Here is a 24,589-nt window from a genome sequence, read left to right as displayed (position 1 = left end):
ATTTTATTCTTCATAGGAAACTAAGGGACATCATGTGGGAAGTTAATGCACCAAACTTATTTTTGTTTCTCTCCCATATCTCTTAATTCTTACATGCATAAATAGGATATAAAGGAGTCCTTCTACTCCTTTATTTTCTCACATGCTAATTAATTGTGGTAATTTATTGAAATCACTACGTGAGGAATAAGAGACGTCAAGAGTTGGTGTCCCTTAGAAGTTGGTAACACCCCTTTATTTTCTATTTAAAAGGGGTGCTACTTTTGGTTGGAACATCCCATTTCTGGCTGAGATTAAGCATGAGAAGAAAAAGATAAGAAAAAGTTTGAAAAAAAAAGATAAGAAAAAGAGAGAAAAAATAGAAAGGAAGACAAGAAAAAATGGAAAGCATGTGATGTTTATCCTTAGATTCAGATTTTTCAAGTATTGAACATTTAAATCTAATTTTTTGTGTGATGAGATATTTTGAGAAAAGTTCTCTAGTATGGTCCTAGTAGAGGATTCGAAGGCATACAAGCAGTGGTGTAATCCATTGTTGAGAAGGACGTTTGGCAGTGAACTTATGAAGGTGGCTGCAGCACTACGTAAAATTAGAAAGAATCCTGATCTATCCTATATGGATCACCATTGGAGGGCTTCTACTTTAGAACCTTGTGGAGATCACTCTATTACTAGATCCTTATCTTCATATTTGGTGTATGACTTCTAAACCCTCATTAATATGCATGCTAAAATTGTTTGATTGTAATCATTAAGGAGTTTCTAGGTTGTGTGTTCTACTAGTCATGTTTTAATTATTAAAACTTATTTTCATAGTTGAATGCATGCAAAAAATTTTAAAAATATATTTTGCTATGTTACTAGAACCCAACAGTGGTATCAGAGCCACATTGATTGATTCAATCAAACATCATGTTATTATTGTGATATGGATTAGATCCAGTTCATATTATGTCAAAATCAAATTTTTTGAATGATGTTTAATTGATGTGTTTGATGTATCCTTTGTTGAAGATAAATATTATCAGTCCATGATCAAACTTGGATATGAGATTTCATGGTCTTTAGACTTATGAGACAAGTTTAGGTTAGATCCTATGATCTGATTTTTCTATAGAATTATAAATCTAGTGCATGTGATGCGTGCACCTTGGAATGATACATTGGATGTACACTGCCAAGACTTAGGGTTCTTGCATACGATGCATTCACCGAAGATCCAAGGGCTGACCACCATGTAATTGGGTATTCACCATTATGGTCTTCCATCATGGTTGTTGCCCTAGGTATGAGTGGGGCTGAAAAAATTTGATCATGAAAAGGATGCTTCAGACATGGATTAGGATTTTTGTCGATGGATTTGTTTTAACTATAATTCATTAATCTAATGTAATTAAAATTTATGATTATAGGTTAAATCAAATTTATAGTTTAATTTAATTAAAAATTATATTTAATTAAGTTTGATCATATTATCATTGACCTAATTTGATTAGGGCTTGAGTCATAGTTGATCAAATCTTAGCTAACCTAATTGTATTAGGGTCAATCTAAAATTGGTCAACTCAACTCAAAAGGATGGTAAATGATTGACTTAAAATTAAAATTGGGTCAAGAGTTAAACTCGAATAAAAAAAAAAAAAAATATCCTAGATGGGTCCTATGCCCATATATTTAAACATCTCCATTGACATGTTTATGATCATAATTAGAATAACATAAGAAGTTTATTACCATGTTTTATAATTATCATAAAATGCATGATGAGTAGTTATGGACTAGGATACATCCATCTGATGATGTATACATGAATGCTTCCATGTTGGCTGATTGTATAGATGTATCTACAATAGTTGCAATAGGGACTGAGTGCCCCTGATGCATTATATTTTCAATAGTACCCTTCTTTTGTATGTTCCAACTGTTGATTGAGATTTTTACATATTGATGTAAAATTATAGAAAAAAAATTATTTAAAAATAGATAAAATTATTTCTTTCTATTTTCTGATAAAGATGGAGCATTTGTGAAAGACTTCATGGAGATGAAGACTGGACTACCAGGCATTTGGAGAGCAAAGGTGCATTTAGATTGACCATGAGATGGTTCAATCTATGATGCACTAGATTTGACCTATATACTATCCTGTGGCCCAGATAATTTTATTCAAAAGTCCATAACCATTAGATTTTCTTTATATGCTCTTACATGCTGGTAGTTAGAATTAAAATTGTATATGATGCATTTTATATATTTTGGATGTGCTAAGATCTAAGTCTTTATTTAAATTATATTAAGTTATAATGGTGAAGTGTAAGAACACTACCCATGCCTTCCTTTATGCTAAGCTAGTATTATGTCAAGAACCATAGTAGGTTTGTTGTGCTATCGATAAGGCTAGCTGTGAGGACTGATTTGATACTTTTTGGTGCATTATGAAGCTAATAGTATTTAGCTTATACAAGTCAATAGAGTATGTCAAAAACTGTAGTGAGTTTGTTGTGCTATCTACAAGGCTTGCTATAGGATTGATATGATGTTGACTCAGTAATGTTTATAGCATATTTTGGTAGTACTATCTTGTTGTGCTATCACAAGGATAGTATTATTCAGATATGATCATATAGAATTGAAGGTATGATTTAATAAAATACTATAGTTTGTTTACTATCCACAAGGCTATAAGTATTTTAGAGGTAAAAATTATATTGAAAGTTGTATGAGATGCAATTGGTAGAGTTACCTACTCTTGAACTCATAGGAGCTTGTTGTGCTATCCACAAGACTTTTTATGAGAAATTGAGATCTCAACCTCACTAGGTAACTTAATGATATGTTTTCTCATTTTTCATATTTAGAGCTATGAAATTCGTTAAAATAGTGAGAGACATAATTAGATAAAAGATCTCATCTAAATATATATGTCATCATGAGTAGTCTTTTATATTTCTATATATTCATCTGCATCTTCACTATCACTACATGTTATATTTGATGCTTTTTTGATCGAACTTCATAGACTGATTAAGAATCTGAGAATAGTTCTTACTAAAGAGATAGTCTCCATTCTCATGATTTCGATTTGATCGGAGATGATACTATAAAGAAAAAAAATTGTATACGAGATATGGCAGGGATTGACAGTATGACTGTCAAGTATATCCTGATTAACTTAATCATACGATTAAGTCAATCAAATTCTTATCATAGAGGGTGAGTTAATCCATGATTTGATCTTGCTAACTCTCCTAGATTCTTTTTTTAGCATCTTTCAGGAGAAGAAGATGAAGACTGTCTTTGCCATGGGTATCTATTTTCATTATAGTCATGATGAGCATTTGAAAGAAATTACAAGAGTTATCTTGTAAGTGTAAGCAGAAGCAGGATGTAGAAGTTATATCTGTTAAAAGTTTGTATATGATACAAACTAATTTATCATTGAGTGTTTCAGCTTTAGAATTTTGGATGAGATACCTGACATAGGTCTCACTTATGCAAAGCATTGCTGGGCCCATAAAGCTGAAGAGAGGTGACTTCATGCTTTTTTATCTCTGATGGATAGTTCATCCAAGCTAAGGTTGAAGGAACCTACTTGTACATGTAACCTTTTAGCAAGATTTAGAAACTAATAGACTGCTATTATATATCTAAATTTATCAAAAATATTATTTTAATTTTTTTGTTATTGTAGCATAGTTTTGAAATTAATGTACGGAGCAAAAATTACTCTCCTTCTGATAAATTTTATGGCTATGGATTTTTGATAATGGTCTCATATTTCTATCACTTAATAATGTTGTTCTGTATGTTGATGAAAACAAGAGAAGAATATGTAATAGTCACATATCTCTGCATTGTCAATTGGCTATTTTTATGAGTCAAAGATAAATAAGTAATACAAAGAAGAGTTCTCTGATCTGTATGATTTTTGAATCATATAGAACTTGTAAGTCTTATCTCATGGATAAAATGATCAAGATCCCATTTATTGGATATAGAAAAAAGATAAGCGAGCTATTAGGCCTTGTACATATAGATGTTCGAAGATTAATAATATTTCAATCAAGAGATGGACACCCCATATGAGATATGGTGTGTTCCTTAATATGCTTCACAAATCTTGTTATCTCATTCTGGGAATATGCCCTAAAAATTACTGTAAATATTTTGAATTAGATACCATCAAAATCTATTACTAGTACTTCATATGAAATATAAAAAAGAAAAAAGTAGGTTGCCCAGCTTATGTGAAAAGAGTTGATGTACATAAGCTTTGTGCTAGATCAGATTTATATAAATTTATAGGTTATCCTAAGAGTAGTATGTGATACTATTTCTACCACCTTACCAGATAAAAGATGTTTTGTCAGTAGGTATATCACTTTTTGAAAAAAAAATTCATCTAAAAAGGAGATAGTGAGAGGATAATTGAACTTGAAAAGTTCAAGCCCTATAAACTATCTCATCATAATCTGTGGAGTGTCCACTAGTTGATCCTCGACTAGATGTACCATTGATGAGGCACTACCATAACACATACCTCCTCTTCGAAGATCAATAAGAGTGTGTAATGTACCACTTAAGATATGGGTTTATCATTGAGAATGATAATTTGACACGCATCATTGTGAATGATATTTCTTGACCTATTCGAAATAGTCATGAGTAGAGACTTGACAGATGGCTTGAAACCATGAAATCTGAAATGGACTCCCGATACATTAACCAAGTATGGTCTTTGGTTGAAGCACCTATGGGTATGATCTAATAGATTGCTAACAGAAATGACAATCTAGATTTTTGTTTGCTATAGCTGACACCATCTTGAGAGTTTGTCTCTAGTGGGAGGTAAATCTATTTATGGATTATAGCAGGTATTGAGGAGTTGGTACTTCTATTTTTGATGAAATAGTCAAAATACTTGACTTTATCAAAATATGAGAGTCCCACTAACTTCTTGGTTTGTATGTGGATAACATATATCATATTGGGAAGGTTGTCCCAATGTTGCACTCAGTCAAAGACATGCTTTTCACAAAAATTTTTTTAAAAAAGTCTTGGGTGTAGTATCCAATATACTTGGTATCTATAGAGATAGATCTAAGTGGATGCTAGACTTATCCCAGTTTAGGTACATAATTTTATGTTGAAGGAGTTCAACATGAATGGGTGTAAAAGAGTTTACTTATCTATATATTCAATGTACCAAGCCTGATGTGGTTTATGCTTGTACATAATCATTGATTTCAAGCAGATCCATGATAGGATCTTTTGAAAACTGTAAAAGTATTCTTAAAGTATTTGAGAAGTATTAGAGGAGTAGTAAATTGGAAGAGTTTCAAATAGCAAACTATGTTTAATTCAGTTAAATATTGTTAGTAAAGATTGCTAAGAAAAGTCACCTAATGAAAGGGTTCATCACTGAGTTGGGTGTGGTCTCACCAGAACCCACACACATCCTATGATACTTTCACTGAATTCATAATTAAATCATAGAATGAGTTGATATAAAGAACAGTATATTAGACCAGTTCACTAAGCCTTTAACAGTAGCAGTGTGTTCGCCACCTTGATTGCATGGACATCAGGTACAGAGGTGATTGGCTTTAGTGTAAGTGGGAGATTGAAAGAATAGTGCCCTGTAAGCCAATCGTATGGGTAATGTGATAGAAATTTTTTTATGTTATCTTTCTGCTCATTTGCATGACATTGATTATTTTTATATGAGGTATTATATTTTATCATTTGTTGCATCATATTTTTTGATTATGATAAATTCATAGATTAGGACAATAATTTTAGAATCATGATGAGATCATATCAGTGAGACCTAAAATCTTGATGGCCCCAATTTAAAAATATTTTCAATCGTTGGATCATCGAGTCGATGATGCCGGTAAGACTGGTATATCCTATGTATGCTCAATGGAGAGGATGATTTATCTCACAATCATTATGTGGTGACACTAATACAAAGATGTAGGTGCTCATTAGAGAATGAATTCATTGAACTAATCCACAGGAAGAACATCTGATGGAGTCTTACAGCATATCGACAGATGATTCTCCAATGGGAGTGGTGCAAGTGATCCTTTGACCTGAGATCACCATGATACCTTATGTATATGGATCCTTACTTTGGTTTATTTTTAGCATGCCACTTTGAGATGTGTGTGGGATATTCTGAATTTAGTAAAGTATGTATGGAGGTTGTGAGTAGTCAATATGGAATCGATCACTCTTTGTAGGAGGAGAGAACATCCTATGTGATCTTATAGGATGATGACTCTATGAGTCTCTGATCAGAGCAGGGATAAACTATAGAAAAGATTTTTACTGATTCATCAATCGAGTTATCATCATCAGATTGAGATATATATGATAGGTATTTGGGCCTGACATATTTTCATGCCCATGACCTGTCTGGGATGTTATGTGATCGAAGGATTGAATTGCACGATAACTCACCATGGAAGGATAATTATGATAGTTTTATCAAATTTTATATCTTCTGGGTAGTCATGATATGTTGCTAGACATCAATCTTGACTTGTAGACTTGCAAGAATTAAAGGAGTTTAATTCAAGAATTAATAAGAAAGTATTCTAATTGATTGATGTCTTTGGGCTGACCTAATCGGATTAGGTCATAAGTTTGAGTCCACTGCTGGCTAGATATGGAATCCAATGGGTCACACACAATAGGATTTTGATCTTGGTCTAACCTATTTGTATTTATTGTAAATCCTATGGGTTAATTAAATTGCTAGCACATGAATTAATCTAAGTTTCCAATTGGATTTGGTGCAAAGGTGTTTGTGCTAACCCTAAACTTGTTTTCTTGACCTAATGAGATTAGGTTCAATCCTTAAGACATGAGATGGCTTAACTAATTTATTTTGAAAATGTTTACCTAATCTTGAATTCTCCATGCCAAACCACATGCATGAATTATGGGACGCCAAAAATAAATAGCGGTGAGAAGGAAGAGTCCTTCTCATCCACTCCTTTTAACTCCTTATTTTTTTATGCATTCCTTTATTCCACGCGCCATCAGATGGATCATGGTGATATGTGGGTGCAGAAGTGGAGGAGTCCTTCTGCATGAAGGCTCTCCACACCCAATAACTTCCATATGGAGAATTTTATTCTTCATAGAAAACTATGGGACATCGCATGGGAAGTTAATGTGCCAAACTTATTTTTTTTTCTCTCCCATATCTCTTAATTCTTACATGCATAAAATTATGGGACTATAAGAAGGAAGAGTCCTTCTACTCCTTTACTTCCCCACATGCTGATTAATTGTGGTGATTTATTGAAATCACAGCGTGAGGAATAAGAGACGCCAAGAGTTGGCGTCCCTTGGAAGTTGGTAGTGTCCCTTTATTTTCTATTTAAAGGGGCACTACTTCTGGTTGGGATGTCCCATTTCTGGCTGAGATTAAGCATGAGAATGAGAGATAAAAGACAAGGAAAAGTTTGAAAAAAAAAAGATAAGAAAAAGGGAGAAAAAAATAGAAAGGAAGGCAAGAGGAAAATGAAAAGCATGTGATGTTTGTCCTTAGATTCAGATTGTTCAAATGTTGAACATCTAAATTTAATTTTTTGTGTGATAAGATCTTTTGAGAAAAGTTCTCTAGTATGATCTTAGTGGAGGATTCGAAAGCATACAAGCAGTGGTGCAACCCATTCTTGAGAAGGATATTTGGAAGTGAACTTATGAAGATGGCTGCAGCACTATGTAAAATTGGGAAGGATCCTGATCTATTCCGTGTGGATCACATTGGAGTATATCTACTTTAGAGCCATGTGGAGATCACTCTATTACCAGATTCTCATCTTCATATTTGGTATATGACTTCTAAACCCTCGTTAATATGCATGCTAAAATTACTTGATTGTAATCATCAAGGAGTTCCTAGGTTTTGTATTCTGGTAGTCTTGTTTTAATTGTGAAAACTTATTTTCAATAGTTGAATGCATGAAAAAAAATTTTGAAAACTATGTTTCACTACATTATCGAAACCCAACACCCAAATGTTGGATGATTTCTTCTACATGAAGAAAAAAAGAGATAGACTGCAGTTTAATTGTTGACATCATGGTCAAAGATCAACAGTTGATCAAAGATCCAAAAGGCTAAGATTCATCTTAGAGAAGATGGATAAAGAATAAGAAGAAAGGTTTAAGATTGATCTTGGTGGATATTTGTAGAGGTCGGACGTGTGTGTGGCTCAAGAACCTACGATCATTGGTTATGGTGTATTTCAACCTGTGCAAGATATTGAGATGTGATCTCAATTTTTTCTATTTTATTTTCAAAATGCATGACTTTGATCCAAAGCTTAGGTAGATATAAATTAGATCTATTGCATGTGGGATTAAAGGGTTTAGCCTAGATCCATTTCTGCTGCTATTTCAAAATTATTTTGAAATTTATATATGCTAATGTACTCGCTTTCTAACAATGTTGTGGTGTTCTAGGAGGGGTCCATTGTGATAGAATCTCATTCTCTTCTAGATATATCAAAAAATTATTGATGAGGTATTCACCTCCTTGATCTGATCGAAGAGTTTTAAAACTCTTTCTAGTCTATTTTTTTACTTTGCTATAGAATCATTTGAATATTTCAAATGATTTAGATTTGTACTTCATAAGATAGACGTACCCATACCTAGATAGGTCGTCAATAAATGTAATGCAGTAATAATATCCTCTTCTAGTGTCTATGTTTATAGGTCCACATACATCACTATGTACAAGATCTAGAACATTACTGGCTCGCTCATCTGTTCTCTTAAAAGGTGACTTGATCATCTTACTAAGAAGATATGATTCACAAGTCGGTAATGATTCATAATCATTAATTTCAAGGATATCCTCCTTGATTAATCTGTCTATCATATTTTTATTCACATGACCGAGCCTATAATGCTAAAGATAGGAATCGCTGACATTATCTATCTTAGATGTTTGTTCGATGTGTATATTACACCAACAGATTATGATAGTAAGTATATGCTATGATTCAATTATCTTCGCATGATTTTAGTATTATTCATAATGATATCACAAAAATCATCTTTTATTAAAAATTTAAAATCGAGTTTGGCTAAAAGACCTACAGAGATGACATTCATCATAAAAGAAAGATAATAATAATACTCATCTAACATGACACTATTAGACTCGAAAATAAGCTGTATAGTTTCTAAAGCTAGAACTGGAAAAAGACTTCCATCTCCAACATTCAGAAACCATTCGCCTTCTCTAAACTTCCTACTAATCTGTAGTCCCTGCAATGAATTATACATATTAATTGGACTTTCGATATCCAATATCCAGATAGTAGTATCACAGATACAAAAATTACAAGGAGTTATCGTATAAGTACCTTGTGAAGCAACAGATTACTTATTTCTCTTGTTCTTTGGCTTGTTTGGATCAAGAGAAGCTATATATACAGGACAGTTCCTCTTCCAATGATCCAGCTTCTTACGAAAGAAGTATTTTGCCTGGCTCTTATCGACCTTCAACTTTTTCCTCTGCTTTAGCTTTGGATCGACGGCATGGCTCTTCTGCACCCTCTTCTTCTTTTTTCTTTTGGAGGAATGACAACCTGTAGATGATTCTCCCATGATATGCACTGGCTCCTTCTGGAGCTGATGGTCCTTCTCGAATGTCTGTAGCAATCCTAGCAAACCATGATAGTTCACTGCAGACTTGATCATTCTATAATGACTCAAGAAGGATAGGTAGGACTTTGGTAGCGAGTTAAGGATAGCATCCTTACCTAACTATTCATGTAACAGAAAATCAAGTTTGCTCAGGTATTCAATCTACTCAATCATTTACAATACATGATCTGTGATCGATGCCTCCTCTGGGATACGGACATTGAATACAATACAGGAGGTTTTATATCTCTCGACATCCTCAGAGATGCCAAAAGACTCATTCAATAATTGAATCATCTCCTTTGATTGCTAATCTTCGAACTTACAGCTAAGTTCATCATTCATGGCTGCCCTCATGATACAACATATTGTCGTGCAGTCATTGAGCTACTTCAAATAAGTATCTCTCATTGTATGAGATGCGTTCGCAGCATGTTTTTCGGATGTAGGATCCGTAAGCATATACAGGATCTTTTCATGCTCCAGGATGATCTTTAGCTTTTGATACTAGCTATCAAAGTTTAGTCCGATAAGCTTTTCACTGTCTAATAGCAAGTGAAACGATAATGTATTGGCCACTGCTGAGAAAATAAAAAGCCTATTAGTATATGAATCATTTTAATCCTAAAGATATAGACTTTAGCCTAAAGGTCCTCCCACTATTTTATATGAATTGATAGCCTCTACCTCCAATTCGAAGAATTACATTAATCCTTTAGTAGGTACTAGAATCTATACAGACTGCATTTGGGTCCAAGTATGGCTCGACCAATTCTAGTGCATCCATAGGTAGGTTCTTAACCAATTATTTCAATAAATAATTTTTAGTAATTAAGTTTGCTCTAAGCACCTCTTCAGCAGGTGTGTAGTACCTCCACTGAAAATTTTAGTTAGGTCCAACCATTAATATGACTATACCAAGTGTATCCAACAAACGAATGTCCAGATCTGAGTATGGGTCGGCCAACCTAACCATTGATCTGATGGACACATCAAGGTGATCATATGATGAATGATAATTTTAATACCCAATAGATACCAAGCGTGCGGTGCCTCCAAGGCTTATTTAGAATATTAGACTTATTATCATCCACCTTAATGAGAGACTATGAACTAATTATCCCCATAACTATATCATTTTAAGGACCTAATAATTTAAAAGATTTGATTTAATAATTTGAGAATAAGAGAAGAGATTGACCTACCAGTCATAAATTCTTTCACTAACTTTATCAAGTCATGAAGAGGACTTGATACAAGCTAGTCAAGAGATACCTAAATCAGTCACACTGATTTATCTTAATGACATAGATCATCTCGAATCAATCAGTGACCTAATCAAAATATAATCTACCGAATTGGTCAGGTAAGTGAGATCGATGGAGGATTTGCCTCGGCTTACCTTAGACACTATCGAAATGACCAAATAAGCAGATTGTCAATTAAAAATCATCGATCAAATTATTATACAATATTATCAAACTTATCTTAGACATCAATTGGTCAATTAGTTTCAATTCAGTAAGTCAAAAGACTCAGGCTAAACCACTAAGCCATGATCATGGTCCAATTGGTATGGTCAAAAATATGGACTTGATCAAGCTACAACTATTGAGGTTGATCCAGAAAAATTTAATATTTGATTAGATTTTATTAATTTTTTTAATTGATCTATATTTGTTTCTAATCCTATCTAACCTAGTTAGATGATCTGATTCATGCTAAGACATTGTCCATCGATTGATGAGATGTCTTAAGATCTTCAATTCTCAAATTTAGATCATCTTAAAATTTAATTCTAAATTTAGTGTGTGAAACATATATTTCAGTTTGTAGAACTATTCTACTAGGATTTCAAGTGAAGCATACCATATATTTCAAATCAAAATTTAATTTTCAAATCTTATATTTAACAATTAAATATGTATCAATTTTATCTAAATTTTATATATACATCATATGTATCATAGAAAATTTAGATTTTTACATCATATGCAACATTAATTTAGATCATAAAATTTAATTTTCATATCTAAATTTATTTTACTAAAATTATAATTAACTATAAATCACTTTTGATCTGATCTAAATATATTTATGATTAAAATAATTTTAAATTTTTTTACTATTCTTTGTCATGAGATTTGATTATAATGACACTCCCATACATCATAAGAGTACCCCATCGAATAGGAAGAGAGGATCTTTAAATCCTACTTACTCTTATGATCAGATGGCTTGGTGATCTTCTCAATTCGAGTACTGGACAACTAAGATCTAAAATCTAATTTCAAAAATTAATTAAATAAATATATAAATTATCATACAATCTATGCATGCACATGATCATGCAAATATGATGTGCATCTAATCTCATTAGATCAATGCATAAGTATATTTTAGATCTGAACCTACTTTTATACAGTATATAAAACCATTAATTTAGATCTAAAATAATATAAAATTTATTTTAAATATATGTATGATTGCATCAACAAATTTTGGTTAGAGATATGATCAAACATACACAGATATTATGCTGAAATTAGATCTAAAACTCTGTTAAACAAATTAAATCTGAGCCTGATTCAAACATCAATTCTCTAATTGAATTATATCACAAAAAATATATCAGAAATAGATTTAAATCCACACATAATTAGGTATTAAATCAATTCAAAAATCTGTACAAATCCTTTCTACTAAAATAGATTTTCAGCAGACCAAATTCAAAGGCTAATTTTGATTTGATACTCTGATCAAAATCAGATAAAAAATATATAAAAAATATTAGATAAAATTTTAATTTTAATTTAAAATTAAATCTAAAAAAATTAAAAGAATCTCAAAATTAGACTATACGATCATGACATATAACTCTGGCTCTGATACCAATTGAAGAAAAAATTCATCCGTCAGATGCCAGAAGGGAAGAATAGATTAGTAATTAAAGTTTTTCATAATGTTTATGAAATAATACCTTGATTTGCAGTGAAAAATAATCAAGATTGAAGAAGCTCCTCGATCGATTTGCTTCGCGACATCTGGATGCACAGATCTTCTAATTCGTGTGCACGTCAAACTTTGTAGAAGAGAGGGATGAACATCTTTTTTGGAGAGAAAGAATATAAAGCCTTAAGATCTGATTTTAAGGCTTTGGAATAGCCCACATGCCACCATACCAAGGGGAGGGAGGACGTCCAAGAGGAGAGAGAAGCCCAGGAGAGGTGATGCCTAAGAGAGAGGGGACGCCCACACCAAGAGAGTTCTCTACACCTAGGCCAAGGGTTGATTGCTTGATTCTGTTCTCCACACCTCTTCTTAAATAGACAAGAGATCCTATATCAAATCAAACTCCTTTAGATATTAGGAATAAGACTCTCCATATTTCAATCAAATTCAAACTTCCTAAAATACAAAGATATTAAAATTTGGGGTTTGGTGCATGCATATGTGTTTCAAAATTTTTATTTCTAAATACCGGAGTGAAGAATAAGATTAAAATACTTTTAATCTAAATTTTATATGCATAAAAATATAAAATCACATGATTTATTTCATATGCTGAAATTGATATATGCTGAAATTCAGATTGTGATCAAATCACATACCTGTTTCGCAATCTCTTTCTTTAAAACTGAATCTAGAAGAGAAGAGGCTCTCTCTTAGCCGTATATGTATCTGACCTCTATGAGTATCTACTCAAGATCCAGTTCTCTTTAATCTGAATTTTGGTTCTTCATAATTCAGCCTGCTGAATCTGAACGAAGCTTGGATTGCGATCAACACTTGATCTTTCTCCTTGATCTTCTTTTTCTCCTCTTCTCTAGAGTTTCTCCTTGCTATATGCTACTACCAGATGTTAGAAACCAGTAAGGAAGAGGCACCCAAACTCCTTTGGATGTGCATCCCAAGGAAGGGGTGTATAGAACACCCAAGAGGAGAGAAAGGAAGAGGAAGAGAGGGCATGGGGAGAGCCTTTGGGTGTGAGAGGCTGCTGGTTTTGATGCTCTAGAGATCTTAGGAGAGGTTTCTTTAAATAGGCATAAGGATTGAATCTTATTCAATCTTATAATACAAGTCTTACTTGTATTAGGATTCTTATTAACTTAAGTTATCCAACTTACATTAGGAAGCCTATTAGGCGCCAACAATTGGAGCCCTTACACCTATAATTAGACATCCCAAAAAATATCCAAGAGATATCCCATATGAAAATAAAAAGCCCTCTAATCAATAGACACACCCAAATTGATCAAATCAAGGTGGTGCCCCATAATAACTATCAAGGAGATTCATAAGAGACTTGCGCCCTTAATTTATGTGATCCATAACCTTTGACACCCAATAATTAAAGTCTCATAAATCTTATTCATGTAGGTTATTAGCAGGTAATTAAGTTAGAATTAACTTATCAAATAAGTAATCCCAATGGAAAGAGAAATTGGATCCAACCATGTGCTAGCAAGATTACCATGAATCCAATGGGTTTCTCTAAACCCAATTGATACTTCATAAGCTCAATTACTTATTTCAAATCCAATCTCTTTATTGTGTGATCTCATAGGTTCAATTCTATCTGGTAGTGAGACATACAATAATCTCTATCATCGTATCATTGAAATTTTTTTCAATGGGTCGGAATAATTTCACTCTAACTCAATAAAGATTGTCGATCCAGAACAATCCTAATAAGCTCTGACAATCTACTAGTGACACTTAGCAGTATATAATGATAATCTAGTAGAACTGAAATAAACCTCTAAATATAGTTAATATGTGATTCAGTCTCTCTATCGTGAGTTTCGACTAGATGGCAGGTCATAGATAAATCGTCAAACCTCAACATCGGTCATATGATAGATTTAATCAGCTTAAGTCTATATGTGATTCTATGAAAACTCTTTTCCATCAATCACACTGCTATGATTATAGACTTAAGGACTCAACCTCTTAAATCCTATAGGACTACTCCTTCTGCTAGAGTCGATAGATCCCATCTTAATACACACCCCACTTCTATAGTAGATCAACTATCGTCAATATCCACTACAAAGGCTCCTTGAGATCAATGTTGATGTATTAGTGAAACTCCAGTAGTCTCACTACGAGCAGTAGTGTTATCTCAGGTCAAAGGATCAATCATACAACTGCAGCATCAAGAAAGTCACTAACGAGTGAGCAGACATCCATGTGACTTCTTATGTTAGTCACACTCAGTATTAGTTATTCTCTAACAACCACCTGCACTCTCGCTCTAGTGTCTCTACACTGCAGACTTGAGATCCATCTATCTGAAGGAAGCAATCCGTGTACTGGTCTATCCGAATCAATCACCATCTCCATGATGATCCTATGATCAGGAGCAATTTAGGAATCAACCATCAATGACATATACATCAAATTCTCAACTCTTTGAGAATATATGTCATCATCTTGTTAATCTCTTGGATGATTCATGGACACATAGATATGAATGGTAATGTAACTGCCCAATAAGTACAAAATCATGTCCTAAAGATATGAAATGTGTCAGCCAATATTGGCTTCTAGGGCATACATCCAACAATCTCCCACTTGCACTAAAGCCAATCTGCCTTGTATCATGCCCTATCTTCACAAGACAGGCTATAGTCTTAGGCTAGCCAAGTGACTTACCAATGGGTCATCTACATCACATGTGGAGTTTGCTCTCTGCACCTCTATATATTTTTACTTGAGGTAGCCACGTGTTCTGCTGTTTTATGTACTTAGATATCTGGTGAGACCTAGACTCCTTAGCAAGGGCTATGGTGTCATTATTTTTGTAGTATAGTGTCACGGTATCTGATGGTATGATAACTAATTCTGCAACTAACATTACAACCAGAATGCATCCTACATATCTACAGTGTACTCAGCTTCCTTTGATCGACTATTTGGAATCCTTTCAAGATATCGACATAGGAACACATCCATGACGTAGATATTCTACCATCAACATCAGACATAAAATCTAAATTGGTGTATCCTCCCACTCCCAACTTTGATCCTTCTCCGAACATGTCCTCAGTTCTTCTTAAAAGCTTAAGGATGTTTTCACAGTAATCCAGCACTCACAGTCTGGATACAACTAATATCTATTTGTGACAATCACGGTATAATCAATTCAAGTACTTTATGGCATATGACTATGACCGAGAGGGTAGCGGACTTCTCTTCGAGATTTTTATACTGAACACTTTCAGTATCTGATCTCTGTACTTTATCTGTGAAAACACATGCATCCAATTACATTTATCTCTATAGATCTTTAGGATGCTCACTTTATATCTTTCATGGAGAAATCTATATTCAACTATATTTTAATCGATGTCAGTATTGGATACTCTCACTAACCCTTTTGAAACTCATAATTCCTCATATCTGATCAAACAATTTGATCATATCATTGAAATAAATATTCCAACTCCAAGGGTATTGTGATCTTTGTGATCACATATCATAAGAAGTAAAATTTATAGGCTATTCCATATAGAAATCTTTAAAAGATCTCTACTCAAAAAAGCTATTTCATATCTTTTCTTGAAGTCGATGTCTCACATCATCTCATTGTAGGTTCTGGGATCATCTCTATATTTTCTATCTCGCATGAGAAATGATTTTCTCTACATCATCTGTAAAGCATACTCAAGTACCTTTCGAGAGGATTGGAGATCCTACTATGTGTACGAGATGGAGGAGGAATATATGTCTACTGACTTATAATTAATATGTTCTTAAGGTCCCAAGGCTCCCTACTCTTCAGAGATACTCTCTTAGAGCTTAACTTTCCTTCTATTGCTTCATCTTGGTTAAACAGTTTTTCAAGAAGATAGCATTGAGTCATAATCATATTGTAATTTCATCAGAAAGTAATATCACAAACTCTTTTAGAAAGAGCTTTATAGACCTATCCTCTAACATATCCACCTGTTGTCCTAGACACAGGCTGGACATCCTTGAATCTCAAAATAATCAAGATTCAGTTCTCACCATGTCATATCTTATATGATGTGGTAGTAACAGGTTTAGAGAGAATCCAATTTTATAGAAATAAAGTATGTCCTTAAGAAAATATAAATAAATCAGTGAATTTCATTATGGATCAGATCATATCTCATATAATCCCATGACTCTTCTTATCTCATTGAGCTGAGATTTACTAAGAGGGGTCCAATATGAAACAATGCCATTTTATGAGATAATCAAAAAATTTCTTTCAATGGTATTGCATCCTCGATCCGATCGAAGTATCTTTAGAAATTTTTCGATTTGTTTCTCTACTTATATTTGAATTCTTTGAACCTTTCAAAAATTTTAGATTTGTATCTCATATATAAAGTAGAGACAACTTCTTGGTTAGCACATTACATGGGCTACACATATCAAATATGTACTAGGATAAGTATCTCGATGGTCCTTTTTCTCTTATCCCACAAGAGTAGCTTGATCATATTTTCTTAAAGAGATGATGCACAAACTAGATTTGACTCAACAGTCAATGAGCCCATGCTCATATTTTTTCAGTTTGTTAATCATTTCTTCTCTAATATGACTTAGCTATAGGTTCCACATATACTTTAAATTTTATCTTAATTTTGGATTTTTCAGATCCAATGGCATTCACTGATTGCTCAATTAAGTTCACATATGCATCAATATGCAAATGATAGAGACTATCTCTAAGAACTAAATCCAAATAATGATCGCAAAGGACAAATATCTATGGTCGCAGCAGCAACTATTACCCTATAGCCAATTTAAGGCTAACTTTCTCAGCCTCTACCTTTCCATCGACTCTACACTAGAGTTTGTAGCTCAACTAGGAGAAGAAAAAATTGTAAGAATAGTATTGAGTAATTTCGACATACCTACTCTAGGTGTGTCTTTGTTTCTTTAGGCTCTCCAAATATTTACCTCTAAACTCTTTCAAGATTTCTTTGTTATCAACACTTTAACCAATTCAGATAAAGTACCATGATGGTCTTTCATATGGTAATTTACCATAAACTATCCATATAAACTAATCAGGGATCGCAGGATCAAATCTATAAGCAATTCCTTATGCATGGTCATGTCAAGCCTTTTAAGTTCTTTAATATCCTCGATCATTATCAAATAATAATCATAGATTGACTTCCATCATGCATCATATACACTATGTGACTCTAATCATCTCACAACACTTATAGATGAATCAATATGTCATTTGCAGTGTACATGTACCCATGCATAGCATTTATATTTATTGTCATTATCCATCCACTCGTCAAGTATAGCTCATTGACTATAGGTTAGATGGGTTGTTAACATTAGAATAATCTGGTAGAGAATATTACTTAATTTTTTAAAATTAAAAATAATTTTTAAGTTTGTAAGCTAGTCTATGTACTCGATTTCAATTAATCGATTGATATTTAGGATTCAAGCTAGAGGGTTGGAAGCTGACATAATAAACAGCAGAGAGCAAAGATTCTAATTGAGTATTTATATTTATTTTATAATTTTACTCTAGAAACTTTTAGATATAAAAAGAGACTTTCACTATTTTATCAGAACTTCCACACTCTTCGAATAGAGAAATAAAAATTCTAACGTGATAATTGAGTTTCTAGTGGGTGCTACGGTCCCACCAATGCCGTGCACCTCACCTAACAGTTATTGATAACATGAATAAATATCGATGCGTAGATAACTCTTTGTCTAGATGTTTCTCTAAGCATATTGCAGCCACTTGGTCTCTAAGTCATGTGGGCTCACCTAACAGTTATTGCCTGTACTTCTTAGTTAAGTTAGATCTACCATTCACAAGCAGGTGTAAAGCCGTCATTGGATTCTTCACCTAACAGTTATTGGGCCCAACCCATCTTCACCCCACAGCAACTCTTTGCTAATAGAGTGGTTGCATATTTTTGATGCAACTGAACCACTATGACCAGTAAAGAATAATCAATACCGGTAGCACGTCCGCACATCTACAATGATGGAAGACCTTGGACCTAATATTTTATGGAGAGATTTAAGTTTAGGTCTCATCTAATCGATCATCACATGATTGATGTAATTAGCATAGACTAAATCAAACTACCAAACAACCATATTTGTGACTCAATCTTTCAAATTGGTCAGGTAAGTAGAGATTGGTAGGGGTCCTCCCGTTGCTTTCTTTAGACATTAAAAAATTGGTCAGATAAGCAAATAGAATCAATTAAATAAGCACCTTTCAATTACTTATCTTAGACACTAATTGGACAATTGATCAGAATTGGTTAGCTCAAGTGAATCAGGCTCAAATCAACAAGCCAAATTAGATTTTTAGGTTAATCGATTCTATATATGGGACTCAATCGATTTGATCAACAATAATTGTATGATCATTAACTTAATTAATCTAACTCAATTTAACATTTGACTTAGTTTAATCAATTGCTTAACCAAATTAGACCCATATATCTCAAATCAAAAACCTTAGACAAAACTCTCATACACAAATATAAATTTTAGATTTTAAAATCATATTTCAGATCTAAATACTTTGTATGAAAGTAAATATTAAAATATAAAAATAATTTTTAAGTTCTAACATACAAACATATATCACATATATGCATGTAAAATCAGATCTTAAACAAAATTTGAGATCTAAATATGATATCATATATCCCATATACTAATCATATATCAGATTAAAGCCAAGTTTATGATCTAAATATGTAATCATATATCATATATATGAATCAAAATTTAGATCATAAAAAAATTTAAGTTTCATGCATATATCTATTTTATATAAACTAGAACTCTTTCTAGATCAATTTTTAGATCGATGCATGCATCAACATATCAACTATATATTCTAGAATTAAATTTAAAATTTAATTTTAGATTTGAAGATCTATCCATACATCTCATGTATCAAGAAAAGATTGATTTTAAAATTTTTTCAAAAATATATATATTAAAATTCAGCATATGAAAATTCGTGGCTCTGATACCATTGTTGCAATTTGGAATTTGGTGCATACATATGCATTTCAAAATTTTTATTTTCTAAACACTACAGTGGAGAATAAGATTAAAATACTTTGAATCTAAATTTTATATGTATAAAAATATAAAATCATATGATCTATTTCATATGCTAAAATTGATATATGCTGAAATTTAGATTGTGATCAAATCATATACCTGTTTCGCAATCTCTTTCTTCAAAACTGGATCTAAAAGAGAAGAGGCTCTCTTTTAGCCACACAAATATCTGACCTCTATGAGTATCTATTTGGGATCAGCTTGAAACAGTCCTCTTTAATCTAAATTTTGGTTCTCCAAAATTCAGCCTGCTAAATCTGAACGAAGCCTGGATCGCGATCAACACTTGATATTTCTCCTTGATCTTCTTCTTTTCCTCTTCTCTAGAATTTTTTCTTGCTATGTGCTGCTATCAGATGTTAGAAACTAGAAAGGAAGAAGCACCCAAACTCTTTGGGTATGGAACTCCTTAGGACGTGCGTCCCAAGGAAGGGGTATATACAACACCCAAGAGGAAAGAAAGGGAGAGGAAGAGAGAATGTGGGGAGAGCCTTTGGATGTGAGGGACTGCTGATTTTGATGCTCTAAGGACCTTAAGAGAGGTCTCTTTAAATAGACTTAAGGATTGAATCCTATTCAATCTCATAATACAAGTCCTACTTGCATTAGGATTCCTATTAACTTAAGTTATCCAACTTACATTAGGAAGCCCATTAGGTGCCAACAATTGAGACCCTTGTACCCATAATTAGATACTCTAAAATACACCCAAGAGATGTCCCATATGAAAATAAAAAGCCTTCTAATCAATGGACATGCCCAAATTGATCAAATCAAGGTGGCACCCCATAATAACTATCAAGGGGATTCATAAGAGATTTGCATCCTTAATTTATGTGATCCATAACTTTAGACACCCAATAATTGAAGTCCCATAAATCTTATTCATGTAGGTTATTAGTAGATAATTAAGTTAGAATTAACTTATCAAATTAATAATCCTAATAAAAAGAAGAATTGGATCCAACCATGTGCTAGCAATGTTACCATGAATCCAATGCATTTCTGTAAATCCAATTGATACTTCATAAGCTCAATTACTTATTTCAGACCTAATCTCTTTGTTGTGTAACCTCATAAGTTTAATACTATCTAGTAGTGAGACATACAATGATCTCTATCATCGTATCATTGAAACTCTTTTCAATAGGTCGGAATAATTCCACTCTAACTCAATAAAGATTGTCGATCCAGAATAATCCTGGTGAGCTCTCACAATCCACTAGTGACATCTAGCAGTATGTAGTGGCAGCCCAATAGAACTGAAATGAACCTTTAGATGTAGTTAACGTGTGATTCAGTCCCCCTATCATGAGTTCCGACTAGATGGCAGATCATGGATAAATCATCAAACCTCAACATCGATCATATGATAGATTCAATCAGCTTAAGTCCATATGTGATTCTATGAAAACTCTTTTTCATCAATCACACTACTATGGCCATAGACTTAAGAACTCAGCCTCTTAAATCCCATAAGACTACTCTCTTCTGTTAGGGTTGATAGATTTCATCTTGATGCACACCCCACTCCATAAGTGGACCAACTATCGCCAACATCCACTACAAGGGCTCCTTAAGACCCATGTTGATGTGTCAGTCAAACTCCAGCAGTCTTACTACGAGCAATAGTATCATCTCAGATCAAAGGATCAGTCATACAACTGTAACATTGAGAAAGTCACTAATGAGTGAGCAGATATCCATGTGACTTCTCGTGTTGGTCACACTCAGTGCTAGTTGTTCTCTAACAACCACCTGCACTCTCGCTCCAGTGTCTCTACACTGCAGACTTGAGACCCATCTGTCCGAAGAAAGCGATCCATGCACTGATCTATCCGAATCAATCACCATCTCCATGATGATCCTATGATCAAGAGTAATTTAGGAATCAACCATCAATGACATATGCCTTAAATTTTCAACTCTTTGAGAATATGTGTCATCATCTTGTTAATCCCTTGATGATTCATAGACATATAGATATGAATGGTAATATAACTACCCAATAAGTACAAAATCATATCCTAGAGATATAAAATGTGTCAGTCAAGATTAGCTTCTAGGACATACATCCAACAAAAGATTCTTAAGTCAAGTAGGAGAAGTGCCAACTTGCACCTCTCTCTTCATGCCGCATGCCCCAAGGAGGCTTTCCACCATCTTAGTCAGTCCACATGATGAGTAGCTGAAAAATATGGTTAAGTGGATCAAATCAGATTTGATTCAGATTTGGGTTCAATTCGAATCCAATTTAAAATCGATTCGAATCAATTTTGAAAAGACTACTGATCTTAATCCAATTAGGATTCTTATCCCAGTCTAACTTGGATAATTAACCCAATCAAACTTTAATAAAATTATACCTAATTAATTTAGATCTAATTTAAAGTAATTAGGCTCAAATTCAATCTCTCATAATTGCTTAGATCATTGATTTGATTTAATTTATCTCCGAAATCAAACCTGCACCTTATGTACAGTGTTAGCTGGATATAGTCAGTGTTTAATTTTATATGATCTTCAATTTAATTCTCAATTAAGTTAATTTATATATTCTATCAAGTCTCATACTTTCAAATTAAATACATAAATATTCGATAAATTCTTTTTCACATTACTTGATTTTTGTACGCGACTCCATAGGTTCGAACACTAAGCCGATAGTATAGGAACTCCTTCCTATACTAATTAAAGTGGCCATCTAGCAATGATACCTGACATCTAGATAGGTTGAATATTTATAAAGAAATTTTTAAAAACCTTGATATACGGTTACGCATAATTCATCCTTTTGATCCTAATGCTCAAAGTGACCTAAGGTCTAACTGTCAACAGTAAAACAATCATCCATATTATATTTCAACCTTTCAAATCATTGTATGGATTATCCTAGTCAAGATTTTACTAATTAAAATATAGTGATGCATTAACTCCTATAATTCGGAGGGGTCAATCCTATCTTGATCCACACACAAACTTCGCAAGTACTTGACTGTACCTAATAGCTTTCCATCAATGCAAGTAGTCTGATATCGAGGTACAGTGAGTTGCTTGCAAGTCACTATAGTAATCTTAGATCTGAAGGATACTTATATCCATATGCTTCATGAGCTATTCTTGATAGTAGAATGCTCAGCAGGTGAGTCACTTGTTCAGTGATGATATACTTATTGTAAATGGATGGTGCTCCCAAGCCTTGGGAGGCCATGAGAGGAGTCATGACGATGATTTCGAAAGGCTAGGATCGAATATAAGTCCTAGGGCTAGGATGGGAGAGGTCCTAGGGTGAAGGTCTAATTCTGTAGTAGAGGAGCTGACTCGAATCTGGGTGGAGTTGACTTGGACTGGGTCGAGCTAGCTCAGGACCTTGAAAGAGCCGACTCGAATATAAATCAGAGAGTGAGTTTCGCTAGCACGTGCAGTGGCATAATAGTCGAGTCAGCCCGAGGTCTGACCGAGCTAGCTCGAGCTGGGAACAGAACGATGCCTGAATTCTGATTTTGGCTAGGATTGAATTTGATCCTTAGGGGTCTTGAGGTCTCATTTGGGAGGTCTTGAGGGAGCTAACTCAAAGACTTGGGTTGGGATTAAGTCCAAGAGATGAAGCATGTGAGATATGGTTTGATGAGTGCTTTTATGTATTGGGTTTAGCCAAGGGAAGTTTTTGATTGGGGCCTAATGGTTGTGTATAAATATACATAGGCTGTATTAGGGTTTTAAAATGTAATTGAGTGAATAGAAGATCTTTTCTCCCTATTTTCTCTCTCTCTCTAGTTCCAACGCCAAATCCTAACATCCTTCTCTCTTCTTTGTTGATTGCTGGAGTAACATCTAGATTCCATGCGAGGTGTTTTATGATTAGATACAGAGGAGGTCATACCGAAGTTTCACGATAATTGGTATTAGAGCCTGATTACATAAAGGAAAGAAGAAGACGTCGAAGATCAATTTATAGCCTAGATTTCTACAGCGCCCAGGTTTTCCCTTGTTTTCTTCCATGTTGCTTCTTTGGTTGAGGTGAACTCTAGTTAGGTGGAGGGTTTAACTCAAAAAAAGGTTGGAAGAAGGTGGAGGAGATCTATTTCAGATCTGATCCTATTTCTGGGGTATGAGGTGTGGTATTACAGAAGGGTTAGGGCTAGCTAATTGCTTGAAGGTTGTGATGGCTTCTAACGATTTTAAGGCAGAGTTCAGAAGTTCAATGGCAAATGGAACTTCACCTTGTGGCAGCAGCGAGTGAAGGATTTGTTGGTGCAGCAGTGGAACTATAAGGTCTTGATACAAAAAGATCAGAAAAGATCTCTGTTGAGGATTAGGAGGAGCTAGAGAGATTGCTTTCAGCATAATTAGGATATGCTTGGCGGATCAGGTATTAGGTCAGCATGGAGACCGCAATGAGAGGTTTTTAGGAGAAGCTAAAGAGAATGTACATGGAAAAAAATATGACAAATAAACTCTAGCTGAAGAAGTAATTGTACAGCTTGCAGATGTCTAGGGAGGTGATCTGGTAGGTCACATCTAGAGATTCAATCAGGTATGTTCTAATTTGTTGAATATGGATGTGAAGATCGAGAAAGAAGATGAATGTTGTTGCTGTTGTGCTCACTCTCATTAGCATACGATGGTCTAATCAACCTTAGTATACGCAAGGAATCCTTGAGTATGAGGAGGTTGTGTGTGCTCTGAGGTCGAACATACAGCGGAAGAAGATCTGTAAAGGAGACTCTACTTCGGAGGTGTTCACTGTTTATGAGAGGCGAGGAAGGCTGGGAAGAGAAGAAAATCTAGAGACAGAT

Source organism: Elaeis guineensis, chromosome 8 (assembly GCF_000442705.2).
Source record: "Elaeis guineensis isolate ETL-2024a chromosome 8, EG11, whole genome shotgun sequence".
In the NCBI taxonomy this organism is placed as follows: Eukaryota; Viridiplantae; Streptophyta; class Magnoliopsida; order Arecales; family Arecaceae; genus Elaeis; species Elaeis guineensis.
Note: the sequence above shows the minus strand (reverse complement) of the source record.